Here is a 14,030-nt window from a genome sequence, read left to right as displayed (position 1 = left end):
GGCTAAATACCAAGGATTAAACATAAGAAACCCCACGTGTGCTTTTCTCTGCCTTGAAATGAGTGCATTGGGGGTACGCACCTCCTGAACGGCTGGCCTGCGTATCTGGACGCGGTCCCTGCATGGTGTACCTGCGGGTACGCACCTTCTAAACTGATTTCCTGCATACTTCTTAATTTTCATCATATTGAGAGCCTTGCCATGGGAGTTGCCATCAAGTACAACATCTGTAACATATAGCCATACCAGAAACATAATGCCAACATACAGTACAATCTTTGAAAGAACAAAGCTATTTATGGTAAAGTCAAAAAGAGACCATTTAATCGAGCAGTTTTAGCGCGGACTTCATGCTCGTTAAAAAATAAACATAAGCAATGAGCACATGTTCCTCCAGAGTTTAAGCTCATTAAAAAATGAACCAATTTCCGGTAAATAACCATCATGAATGTAATACTTCAGCCTTTAAAACCTTGGTCGTGTTTGCACCGTCACCTCCACTTTTGCATTGGCCGATCATTCACCTCCATTTGATTGTTTACCCATTTTGAGGAACAGCTGCGAAGAGTGATCATGTTAGCCATCCTTGTAACACTGCCGTGATTGGAAAATTCCAAACCTTACCTGGAATCAGTTGCTACCCATTTTATCACTCGTTCCTCAAAAGACGAGTCTCCTTTAAGCTCTTTTCAATTGACTCGTAAAATATGAAAAGATTTCTGAGCCATTGGCCTCTCCAGCTCGTTAAAGGGACCGGAAGTGCTATCCCTCCTCTAAATTTTAATCTTTTTGGACCTAAGGGATTATTACACAAAAAGATCGAGCGCTTGTTTTGTTCGACTCGTTAAAAGTATCGAAAATTCATCCCTTCTGTATTGTTTTATACTTTTTCGGACTTAAAGGATTAGATGACGAAAAAGGAATTTTGGAGTTTCCTTTACGTTCTTTTTCGGACTCTCTAAAATTGAAAAGGACCGAGTTATCTTTGTCGTTAAACTCGTTAAAATTTAATAGCGGCAAACTTGTCTATAGACGAGAACGAGTTTCACTATCGCTAGGCTCGTTAAAACATAGTGATGGGTTTGCCTGAAGGGAAAATTATAGAACAAGCATATGTTATCCTCCTCAAGCTTGATAAAAATAAAGAGGTACTAGTCAGCAATGACTGGGGAAAATTTGGGAAGAAAACTTGAAGAAACTTTGATGGTAGCAAGTCACTCTTGAACATGACACTTTCACTCTGCATCCAAGTCGGGTTGGGTTGTTTCATTCACCGGTCACATCACCATGGTCCCATCATACCATCCACATTCGGGGTTAATGCTACCAATCTATTACGTCAGTGTCGCCGATATGTTCAAGAGAAGTCATTCAGAGAATTCACCTGTGTCTCACCCACTACAATACATTTATACTCCATTCTTTCATGACCGCCACCCTGAACCTTATATCACCAGATCGTTTTCACCTCCATTAAAATCATTTGCTCCATTCCGTGTCATTGATGTGGGATTCATTAAGGCCCTCCTGTGACGGATCACTTCTTGTCGACATCAGCTCATTATCCAAGAAGTTGATCTAGGAACACCCCATTCAGTACTTTGAAGCTTGCATGCCTCAATGGAAAGTTTCTCACTTCCGGCGATAGGTTTACATCAATGACCTTCGACCGAAAGATTTTGCGTGGTGTTCGATGCCAAGTCCTTTATTCACACCACGCGAATTGTACTGCAGTACCTTGAGGGTCATTATCATTATCGGTGATTCCTCTCGTGCTTGTTAACAGCTTATATCATTGGCTGGTAATCAAGCGATGCCTTTCCATGTTCGACTCCAGAACATCTCTCACATGGATAGACTTGTACTTCGAGTGAAGATCGAATGAGATTGAAGACCCCGGATCTAGTTTCATCCATCCGGGCTGTGATATATATTCAGGAAAATAAAGACATCAAATGTACATCATGGCTGCACAGATAATCATCCAATCAAAGGGATGATGGCTCTATCAGAATCATCAGTCTACACTCAGACGATTGTCTATCTTATGTACATGAAAATGAATTTATAAAGCTGAGCATGGGAATACCCGCCTCAGCTAGATCATGAAAATATTATGAAGATAATGTATTGTATTATATCTTATTACAGGTCTCCTCCCATCTTGAAAGAACTTTGGATCCTCATAATAAAGCATTTCACCCGACATCAAAAGATTAACGACCTCATGCTTTAGGGGGCAACTGTTATAGACATTTTTGGGCACTGCAACCCCAAAAATGTCTATAACAGTTGATGGTATTCTCGTTAAAAAATAAACATAAGCAATGAGCACATGTTCCTCCAGAGTTTAAGCTCATTAAAAAATGAACCAATTTCTGGTAAATAACCATCGTGAATGTAATACTTCAGCCTTTAAAACCTTGGTCGTGTTTGCACTGTCACCTCCACTTTTGCATTGGCCGATCATTCACCTCCATTTGATTGTTTACCCATTTTGAGGAACAGCTGCGAAGAGTGATCATGTTAACCATCCTTGTAACACTGCCGTGATTGGAAAATTCCAAACCTTACCTGGAATCAGTTGCTAGCCAGTTTATCACTCGTTCCTCAAAAGACGAGTCTCCTTTAAGCTCTTTTCAATTGACTCGTAAAATATGAAAAGATTGCCAAGCCATTGGTCTCTCCAGCTCGTTAAAGGGACCGGAAGTGCTATCCCTCCTCTAAATTTTAATCTTTTTGGACCTGAGGGATTATTACACAAAAAGATCGAGCGCTTGTTTTGTTCGGCTCGTTAAAAGTATCGAAAATTCATCCCTTCTTGTATTTTTTTATACTTTTTCGGACTTAAGGGATTATATGACGAAAAAGGAATTTTGGAGCTTCCTTTACGTTCCTTGTCAGACTCTCTAAAATTGAAAAGGACCGAGTTATCTTTGTCGTTAAACTCGTTAAAATTTTAATAGCGACAAACTTGTCTATAGACGAGAACGAGTTTCATTATCGCTAGACTCGTTAAAACATAGTGATGGGTTTGCCCGAAGGGAAAATTAAAGAACAAGCATATGTTATCCTCCTCAAGCTTGATAAAAATAAAGAGGTACTGGTCAGCAATGACTGGGGAAAAATTGATTTTATAAAGGAAAAACGAAAGTAGCTTTACTTTGTTTGTTTCTAAGGCAGCTATCACACCTTAGTGGGATAAGCAGTTCTGAGTAGACACTTTTCCCTGTAGCATTAGGTGTCATAAGTTGTTGCACCAATCAATTTGTGGAGATTATTCATTGACGCTTTAATTAATTATTTTGGAAGACCATATACTTATTGGAGCTTATAATATTAATTTGAAAAAAAAAAATACAACACTAGCTTTTCAAAAAAAAACATTTTGTTGGCGGTATGCAACGTTGCTCAAGAAGGTTCTCTTGGAAACAAATTGGCGGGGGTTATTTCCATGTCTAATGATAGGGTAGGGACAAATTATCCTTACAAAGTGTTTAGCATATCCTTTTCAAAGAAGACGCCTCACTTATATAAAAGTTTCCAGAACATGTCTCCTCTACAATAAGTGTTTCGGGTGAAAGCACCCTAGGGCTTTGGGTTAGAACCCCAACAAAGCAGAAAAATACTGCAACAAGAAATACTCAAATAGCTCAGGCAAGATGCTTATATTATCAAACTATGTAAGAGTGACCATACCCTGATTTCCTTTGTTCGAGTAGGTCACGTAGGGTTCAGACCCTCTGCAACTCCCGATGTTCTTCAAACCTGAAAATCATTCAAATCAAACATACATAGCAGTATAGAAGTAAATAATATTTACGAAATTGACTTTATATCATATAAACAAATGATTGATCATACATCAAAAAGACATTCATATATGAATTAAAACATAATTTGATGCATATACATAGTTAATTTTGGAAACAAAACATCATTTCTTTTATTGCAGTAAGCTAAAAATAACATGGAGAGAATTCACCTGAGTCTTTCTCTGGCTCCAAGCAGAACCATCCTCCGGATTCATCCTATCCCAACCTTCAACAATCTTCTTCCATCACCAACACCATGATATCTCAAGCAAAAGGAAGGATATATATAATCAAGGAAACAAGGGTTTCTTGAAGCTTGGGGAAGTGCATGAGGCACAAGGATTCATTAGACTCAGTCAGGGATAATCTCGGTATAATAACTCTATCTCTTCTCCTCTTCAAGGCCTTCCCATAAAGGTCTATTTATACCTCTCCCAATTAGCTTTTTAGTTGGGAAACAGTTGGGAAACAGTTGGCCATGGGTAATAGGAGGTAATCAACAGGTAAAACCTGTGAACTCCTCCCAAAATTAAGGAAATTTAATTTTTTAAGTGTTTTATTACTTATACGCAGGTTGGGTATTGACTGACCCGTGTGTACATGCTTTTAGCTCAGGGAAAAGCAACATACAGGGATTAAAACATTGTTTTTTTATGTATTTGGATCAAGTCTAGAAGGAGGGGTTGCCCTAGGCCATAAACAAAGAATCATATATACCAAGAGTGGTAAATGGTTCTATAAAAATAAGTGACAAATTGGGTGAGAGGTCAATCTGAGGTTATGAGCAAGGAAAGAGGGTTTTCTTTGAAGAGACACAAACTCAGAAAATTTGGATGGAGTCAGGGTTTTAAAATTGGGAGATGGAGGGAGTAGAGGAGAATTTCAATGAATAATTTATTAGTAATATGGATGATGACTTCACACCTAGACCAATTCCAGATCTCATACCCACGTGAAAGGAACAGTCACGATCTGGGTGACCTCGGCACCGACCCTTTCCTTTCTTTTGTTTGACTTGATAAATCTCCCTGCAGTTAGCACACCCTTGATCCAAGACATACTACATGAAACAATCGAGGTCACAAGATTTCTTGATAGAGGGTTGATGTGCTTCAATAGATTGTAAGTTCGAGTGGTCTCTTAGAGTAATTTTTCCAAGATAAATGCCAATGGACAATTCCACTAGACTCTTCCCAGCACATTCGATTTACATACTACATGTACAGGGAAATAGGGCTAGTTTATGAGCTTCCCCATGCAATTTTGACAGGATTTGCATCTAGAAACTCACAAAAGTCTTGGGAAATATTAATAGTCAACCACGTCAGGTTACTCCCAAGAGAATGATGTCAGACCTTCATTTAGTTGTGGAAGCTTTTACTTGTGGCAGCAATTTTTTTCCTGTTGTTTTAAAAGAGTTACTAGCCTCAAAACGCCCTCTTACAAGAAAGGAAAATGATCAACTATGTGATGAATGGGTCCCTAAGCCACTACATCCAGCCATTAAAAAGGATATGTAGATCGAGCCTCCAGTTTTAGAAATTGATGCGGGACCACATTCCATAATAATGGTAAAGAAGTTATTAATCTAGCATCAACAAATTATCTTGGGATAATAGGACATGGGAAGATAGCAGAGGAATGTGATCCATATTTGGAATAATATGGAGTGGGGTCTTATGGTCCTTGTGGATTTTATGGAACTATTGAGGTCCATCTTGACTGTGAAGATAGAATTTAAAAAAAATTGGGAACTCTAGATTCAATTCTCTATTTGTATTGGCTTGCAATTATCTATAGTGTAATTCCAACTTTGTGTAAGCAAGGAGATATAATTATTGGCTAATGAAAGAAACTCATTTGATGTGCTGGGTAAAACTAAAAGAGGATTTACAGAACATTGTGGAATTTTGATTAAAAAGTTGATATTGTTACTATTGGTATGGGGTATGCTTTGGAAACTATTGTAGGATTTTCTACAGGAAGTGCAAAATTTTTTAATCACCAACATCTTAGTGGTACAGGTTACTAATTTTCCGCATTATTTCCACCTTATCTAGCAAGTGTTGTGATTACAAAAATTGATAGTTTGGAAGAAAGTCATGAGATTCTTATCAAATTACAAGAAAATGTTACTCTTCTATCAAACGATTTGTCATAAGTACAGGGTATAAGACTTATGAGTAATGCCTTGTCACCATTTGTCTTTCTACAACTAGAAAATTCATCCAACAACCTCATCTGTGAACTTTTTTGTGGTCTTACTGGAAATTGTATGAGGAGCACTTGCGAAATGATTTTTGAGGCAGGGAATGAAGCTTTTCTTTCCATTGGTACCATGGATATTTCTGGGACCAAGACAAAAAATTTAGGGAAACACCAACCTACAACAGATCAGACCATACCTCCAAGGTCTAAGCAACCTTGCCTCTTGGATTTGAATCAGGGGCTCTTGGAGACTGATGCAAAAATGCACGATTCTATTGGACCAGATGATAATGTTGAAGGAACTTCTCTTGTGTTTTCATGACAGGTAAATGGAAGAAACTTTGAGCAGATAGCTACGGTCTAAATAATTCATCTCTAATATCCATGAAATCCCAACAACATAAATTTCACGGAAGTTATGCTAATGAGTTCTCTCGAGAGTGGTTCATCCTAAACTACCCATCAAAGAAATCGATGGTTAATATCCATCCCGCCATCAAAACTTGTACTTTCTAAAAACCACTATGAGTGGTTCCATAGCCATTATTTTATTTTCATCATCTATGTGAGGTTTTTTTGACATGTGCATGAGCATGACTATTGGGTTGTGTTATATTCTTTCCACGACTAGCCCACGTAGTTAACCAGGGGGTTAGAGGGGGAGGTAGAGCCCCCCTTCGTTGCGTCGATTATGTAGCGGGGGGGGGAAGGGGGGTCACAGGGGGTTTGAAGCGTACCCGTAACCCCACTTTATGGGGTCTGGGGCAGCACCCCGGAAAATTTTGGTTTTGGACCCTATGTTAGGATGGGCGGACCCACCTATGGAATTGTGCATGATTTTCGCACATGTTTTTGGACGCGATGGTATTCGGTCCATGGTATTGGACGCGATGGTTTTCGGTCCATGGTATTGGATGCTTCAGCATGTATAAATATGTATTATAACATTGAAAGGAACATAATGAAAAATCAGGTTGGTAGTCCCGATTTTGGGATCCAGGGGAAAATCTTTGTGTATATGTGTTTTATGTGTTATGATCTCGCATTGCTTATTTTCTGTGTTTTAGAATTCGTATGCAGGTAATTTTTGTAGGGGGTTAAAACCTACAATGACACTAGGACCCGTACCGACATTCATTCCCAAACACACCTCCACAAAACATTGATAAGAACTTTAACAAAAATGCCTTTTCACATGTTCCGAACATTGGAGGATCTAAATGCATCTGGCAGAGAATTAGGAGGTGTTTTGAAAAAATATTATTATAAAATATTGTATATGTTTTTATATATATAATTTTTTATAACTTGCAATGTTTATTTAAAAAGGAAAAAGAGCTTTTCAAAATAAACAATGTTTATAATTGTTTAAAAAAGTGTTTGGTAACTAAGTCGAGGAGTCATTTCCAAAACTGATTCTCTTTTGAAGGTTAGTTATTTAGGCTGGGAGGGGAGAATACAAGTGGAAAATCAAGACATTGTAGAGGTTGAAAGTCCAGTCCTCATGACTAGGTATTGTAATAAAAAAATCTCTCTGAAGTCTGAATAATATATTGCAGTTTGATTCTAGTTTGGGAAGTTGCAGCCATTATATTTCCTCTTATGCCTTAGTATTCATCCATGTTTTTTCTTCTTTTGGACATTGTAATGTGTAGTTGGTGCTTCAGTTTAATTTTTAATGAATTTACTTAATTGTACTCATGACAATTAATCTTGAAGCCCTTAATGAAGCGCTCCACATCGAGGAACCTCATTCACATTTTCTTAGTCTTGCATTATTCTTTCTGCAGTAGTCTAAATTCAGATTCTTAAGTGCCTAATTTGGACTTTGTTTTCTATTCTTCTTCAATCCACTCCTCTAGTCCAACATTCTGCAGCTCTCAAACTTTCTCTAGCCATTCTTCTTTGGAAGGCTAGGGTTTCATAACTAGAAGTTTTGGTTACAAGCCTTCATGGCTTGTACTTCCAGCCACTAATTTTAATTATTTTTATCCAATTTCAAAATGTCTTGGGCACTGGTTCCCCCACATCCAGGAACTGTCTCCTGAGGTACAACAGTATGCACATTTATTTCTAGGTGAAGCAACCATAGATCTTTTGGAGTCTATTTCATTGTTCCTAGCCACTGGTAAGTGCATCGATGATTATGCAGCTACTCAGAAATGACATATTGTTGTCTGAGCTTCGAATTATCAACTTATTGCAAGCCAGTTATATAAAATGTGGCTCGATCAAATTTTGCATTGGTGTTTTTTGGATCATGAAAGGGATACTATTTTATGGGAATGTCATGTGGGAGTTGCGCAAGTTCATGTTTGAGGTAAAGCCACTACTCAGAAAGTTTTGCAAGATGGTCTGTGGTGGCCAATATTATTTAAAGATGCTAAAGGATATGCTAAGAAGTGTGATATTTTTCAATGAGTTGGTAAATCATCTTAGAGATATGAGCTTTCTCTGCATACCATAAGAGCACTTGAAGCATTTGAAAAATGGGTAGTTGATTTTGTCAGGTCGATCAATCCAACTGCATGACACTCACATGCTAGGTATATCATCACCACAACAAAATATCTGACACAATAGGCAGAAGCTGCTCCTTTTAAGGATTTCACTATTGGCACTACTACACAATTTATATTTAAAAATATCATTACTAGATTTGGTTGTCCCACAAGTCTCACAAGTGACCAAGGCTCACATTTTATCAACGAGACAGTCAGTTCATTGCTCTAAAATTTTATGATTCAACACCACAAAAGCATCCCTTATCACTCGCAAGTGAATGAGATTGTTGAAGCCTTTAATAAAATCCTCGAGAAGGGTCTCACTAGAGTTTTATTCGTGAATAGGGATGTCTGGGATGAGTGGGTTCCAACAAATTTATGGGCTTTTCACACTACAATTAAGATATTTCACAAGTCTACATCATTTCAACTTGTTTATGGAAAGGAAGTAGTGGTTCCAGCCAAATTCATAGTCCCCAATATTTTCATTGCTCAAGCTATTAGGATATCCAATGATGATTCCATTTCTAAATGATTATTGGAGTTATAAAACTTGGATGAGCAGTGGCTCCTTTCCTACATTCATTAAACTATTGAAAAAGAAAGGAAAAAAGCTTGGCATGACAAGCACATTAAGAAGAAATCACATCTAGTTAGAGACCAAGTACTACTTTATGATAACAAATGTCTTAAGCACATTAGTAAATTACAAATACATTATCTTGGACTATTTTATGTTATGGAGATTCGAGACTCTAGAGTTGTCAAGCTTGCTCTGTTGGATGGTATCCTTTTGCCTGGTTGGGTGAATGGCACATGCCTAAAGCCCTACTATGGCCCATAAACTCATTCTGGTTTTGAATGCTCTCTGAAAAGGGAGTATTAGTTAGGTTTAGCATTCAGTGAGTTGCATCAGTCTTAGTGAGAATTCTATGTTTTATTTGGCCTTGTATTTAGTTGTGTCAATAAAATTACTTATGTTTAGTTTCGCCCCACCACAACTCATTATGGTAGGGAAGGTTTCATTGTGTTCAATCTATCAAGTCATAAATCATAAATATGCATCTTTTCTATGATTAAGACATGTCCTTCTCGTAATAGTTATTTGTCTTATTTAGTAATATTTCTCGTATACACTAGTTAAAATTCTAGTCTTGGAAAGTAGTGGATTATATTCTCTAGGAAAGTTAAGCAATTTTCTTGGTCTTTGTGTAGATTCTAGGATCCCCATTGATTTTCTCATGTATTTCTTCCATCAAATAACATCCTAGTGTTTTCAAATTCCCACAATGTGTTTTATATAACCCCCCTCCACTTGCCTTTTATTTATCATTGCATTTGTATTTTCATCAAGTCTTCATCCTAGCTCCTGCATATTTTTCTTTTGTGTCTCCACCTCACTGTTGACCCCCTATTCATCTTGTCTACACCTGTCACTCATCTTCAATGGGTTGTTCTACAAAACTTTTTGTTCCTTTGTTCCCTCTTGACCCTCACATTCACACCGCAAATGACCTTTTGGGGAAATATGAGAAGGCTACCCTAGTCGACAATGATTTATCTGACCATGTCTTCTTTCTTGCACTCTGTTATGATTTTGGACACACATATTCATTAGATAGAGGAAGAATCACAAGCTACTAAGTTTGTCTTAAGGGACCTTCAATCTATCGTGCAGAATCACTTTGTCATTGTGTAGGTCTTAAATTTTTCATTTGATGGTCAACTTCAAGAAGTTCTTCAATCCCAACCCATTGAGCCTACTGCAGAGGCTACTAAGTAGTTTGTTAGAAAGGTCACTACTATTTTGGATAATTGGAAGGTTTTTGTTCATGCATATACTTGTTTAAATGAGAATGTGTTGCACGATGTGCTAGAGTTGGGTCCTTCATTTGAAGGAGAGTCAACAACGCAACAAGATGCAGCCATAAGTGAAGAAATGTAAACAGAGGTAAGATCAGATGCACTAGCGACAAATTAACTCGAGGGTGAGTCAATAGTTTGTGGTCGAGGATTTTTGGGTACTTCATTTTTGGAGAATTTTGAAGAACATGATTGAGAAGCAGTTGAAGAGAAGAAATGGCTAGATTTTCTTGAAGCAGCCACCAGAAATCGGGAAGCGACAAAGAAGTGAAGGATCAGCTATATTGGGATTTAAGAAGCTGCGAAAGAAGGAAGCATGGGTTAGATTTGAAAATATCAAAGCTAATCAGGAAAAAATCACTAGAATGTGTCAAAGTGGACCCAATCGAGATTGGGATCAAGGAATCTGCGTGTTAGACCAGATCAAGTGAGCAATATTTCTTAAAAAGGGACAAAGATGAACAAATTGAACTATTGTTAGTTGATAGTTGTTAGTTGAGAGTTTTCATCTATAAATTGGGTCGTAGTTAGTGGAAGAACCAAAGTTCTATTAGTTTTCCACTGTGTAATATCTCGTTAGAGTCTGAGTCTTTAGTTCTTTGAAGTTATGTTATGCTTATGTTATGAGTTGCAATCCACAACATTAATATCTTGCAATATGCATGAGATTTTAGTGTAATGAATTGCCCTATGAATAAAGGAGTTGTTGCGGGAAAGAATTATGAATCAATAGTTGATGATTGTAAGCCCCCTTTTAAAAATTTAATTGTCATCTCATGCTTATTCTATTATGTTTGGCAATGAAAGTTTAATCTAAATGTCGACTGGGTTGCGTTGGTTAATGGAATGTTTAAAATCCATGTATAATTTAATGAATAAATCTTCTTCATTGTCGTTTTAGATCCCTTATCTCTTTCTGTTCCAACATGCCTCAGGTGAGATGCTCCTCTTTCTCCAAAGAGGAGTGAAAATTTCAGTGATAAGCTAGACTACGACGACGCCTTTTGTTTCCAATCTAAGGTTGAAACATGAATCTTTGATAATTAAATTTCATGCCAACAACCACATGTTTCTCTTTGTGTTGTGTCTGTACACAGGGATGGATTAGAGATAATGTCCCAACATCCTTTTCACACCAGATGAACCTGCAGATGATAGAGGTAATATTAGTGTTTTCTTTAAATCAATCTAGTTTCATTTTGTTGTCTTAATTAATTAGAATAAAATTTATTCTAGCATGTTCTTTAACATGTTTCATTAAATTATTTAATGAAATTGTCTAATTATTGTTGTGTTCTATATATTTTTTAGACATCATCAATTTCATTGGGGACATGCCTCCTCCCCCGCCAAAGGGAGATGCAGAGATGGGTGAGGCCCTGTACGGTGAATCACATCCTCGTATGTAGAGGGGTGCATGCATGCAGACACGTAGGGCTGGTGTCATATTCAAGGTGGAGTAATGCAACCAACTCTATAGACTTTTGGTTGAGGAGGGAGTCCTCCCTATGAGGGCTCAAGACATCAGGGAAGATCCTAATAATTTTCTGAGGTTGCATAAGAAAATCACCAAGGTAACCACAAACAAAATTTGGAAGCTAGGATCTAGCCCTGTTAGCTTCAAAGAGGGCTCTCTCTGTAAGATTTAACTTTGTTTGGTTGAATATTAGGTTAGTTATGAAGTGTGGGGTTTGATTTGTATTTGAATGGCTGGTTGATAACTTAGATTTCCATTGGACTATGGAGTTTGTTACATAAAATACATATTAACTATAGTATCTACAAATAGATCTCACAAGGCAAGGTAGCCAAACTGACTAGATTATTTAAAGTCTGTGAAATGGAGAAGAAGAAGAGATTTAAGGTTCACTTTAAACATAGAGCATTGTTACCTAAATTCTATATTTAAATATTAGAAGAAAACATTGAAATTATTTGTAGTTAGGTGTAGAGTGTAGATTTAAACAAGTTCTACCCTTTATTTATCTATTGAATAATTCAGATTTAGAAAACAATTATGTGCTATAAACAGAGAGGTATAAACACATAAAACAGATATATGTTCTTCACCAACAACTTGACACATGAATCCTCTGAAAGAGATTCTGTATTACTTGGAAAATATATTGATGCTTCAGAAAAATGTACAATAGAGTTTCTTTGCACAAAAACCAACATCACTTACTTCAAATGATGAAGTATTTATAAAAATTCTAAACTAAAATATCTTGAAAAAATATCAAGATTTGTTAAAAATATCTCAAACTATATTACACAAATAGACCTCAAATCTAGGACATTCAAAAGTAATGAATCTATTTGGAACTATATTTATGAATTGCTCATGACAAAGAAGAGAAATTTGAATTTGATAACAACTCTTATTTGATGAGGTGGCATCCAAGTCACTAACTGTCTTTGAGATTTTCCTCCCGAAATTCTGAAACATAGGGTCTTGTAATCCCTTTGTATATCCAAAACCATAATAGTTGTTAGAAACCTAAGAGATTTTTTTGTACATGAGGAGGTTATCAGCAAAAACCTCCTTCCATTTTTGAAAATTCATTCTCAGCTATTTGTAAATCATGTTTTAAATTACTATGTTGTATAGGAAAAAAATCATACTTTAACTAACCATGAAACAAACATATGAAGTGGAGGCGGGAGGTGACATGGAGGTGGGGATGATGTGGAGGCACAAGATTGGTGGAAAGGAAGTAGATTCTGCAAGGGTGATGTAGAGAAATGACATGGAGGTCAGTGGGGAAAATAGTCCAATTGGCAGGCAGTGAGTGGTGCGGGAGTGTCAGTGGGAATAGAATGGTAAGCAGGAGTGGGATTAATGGAGGAGGATTTGTGGCATCATTGGAACGGTGGTTAAGGAAGGACATGGAGGGTGAAGGTTGGAAAGAAGGTGGGTTGTGGCGGGAGTCTAAAACTATTTTCAGAGGGGGGGTAGGTAGTATATGGTGTGAAGTGGGTGGGGGGGGGGTGCGCATCCGAAGTGACGAGAAGGAGACACGTAGAGATGGGGCCCAAAGTGGTAAACAACTTTTCAGACCCCCCTTCGCTGATAAAGGGAGACATTGAGGGGGGAGCAAAAAGGTTCTAGAGCCGTCAAATGAAAAAGTGGTGTGATCGAGAGGGGGGAATATGTGCGCCTTTTAACCACATATGACAAATATCCATTTGTCATTTTCAACTCTACACTAAAATCAAAGCTATAGTACCAAGGCCTTATTACAATTTATTTAATCACATTTAAATGATGTGATTAATTTAATCTAAACATACTTAATTATCCTCTAATGCTGCATTTTGACTTGCAAACATATTTTTTTTTATTTTTCTTAAAGTTTTGACCTTTTTTTGGAAATAATTTACAATATGGAATATTATTTACAACATTTCAAACATAATAATGATCAGTAATAATCAAACGATCCTATAAAAATTATAGGATGCTAACAATAGGTATGGATGTGTATATTATGGTATGGTATTTAAATAATTCTTAATTATGCAATTAACTTTGGGGGATTCGTATAATTGTTTAGATTCTTCCTCAGAGAGAGAGAGAGTGACAGAGAGTTTCAGGCGAAGGGATGTTTTGTATGGTAGAGAGAGAGAGAAAGAGAGA

The 14,030-nt window shown here is 37.1% G+C and overlaps 1 pseudogene; it reads left to right on the top strand.

Annotated features, from left to right (window-relative positions):
* LOC149147118 (long chain base biosynthesis protein 1 pseudogene) overlaps positions 1-5,661 on the top strand; it is a 36,631-nt pseudogene extending 30,970 nt beyond the window's left edge.
* The last annotated feature ends 8,369 nt before the right edge of the window (positions 5,662-14,030 follow it).

Source organism: Pinus tabuliformis, chromosome 9, assembly GCF_031772625.1.
Source record: "Pinus tabuliformis cultivar Carrire ecotype Pingquan chromosome 9, CPIR1, whole genome shotgun sequence".
Taxonomy (NCBI): Eukaryota; Viridiplantae; Streptophyta; class Pinopsida; order Pinales; family Pinaceae; genus Pinus; species Pinus tabuliformis.
Note: the sequence above shows the minus strand (reverse complement) of the source record. Positions and strands in the feature narration are given on the sequence as shown.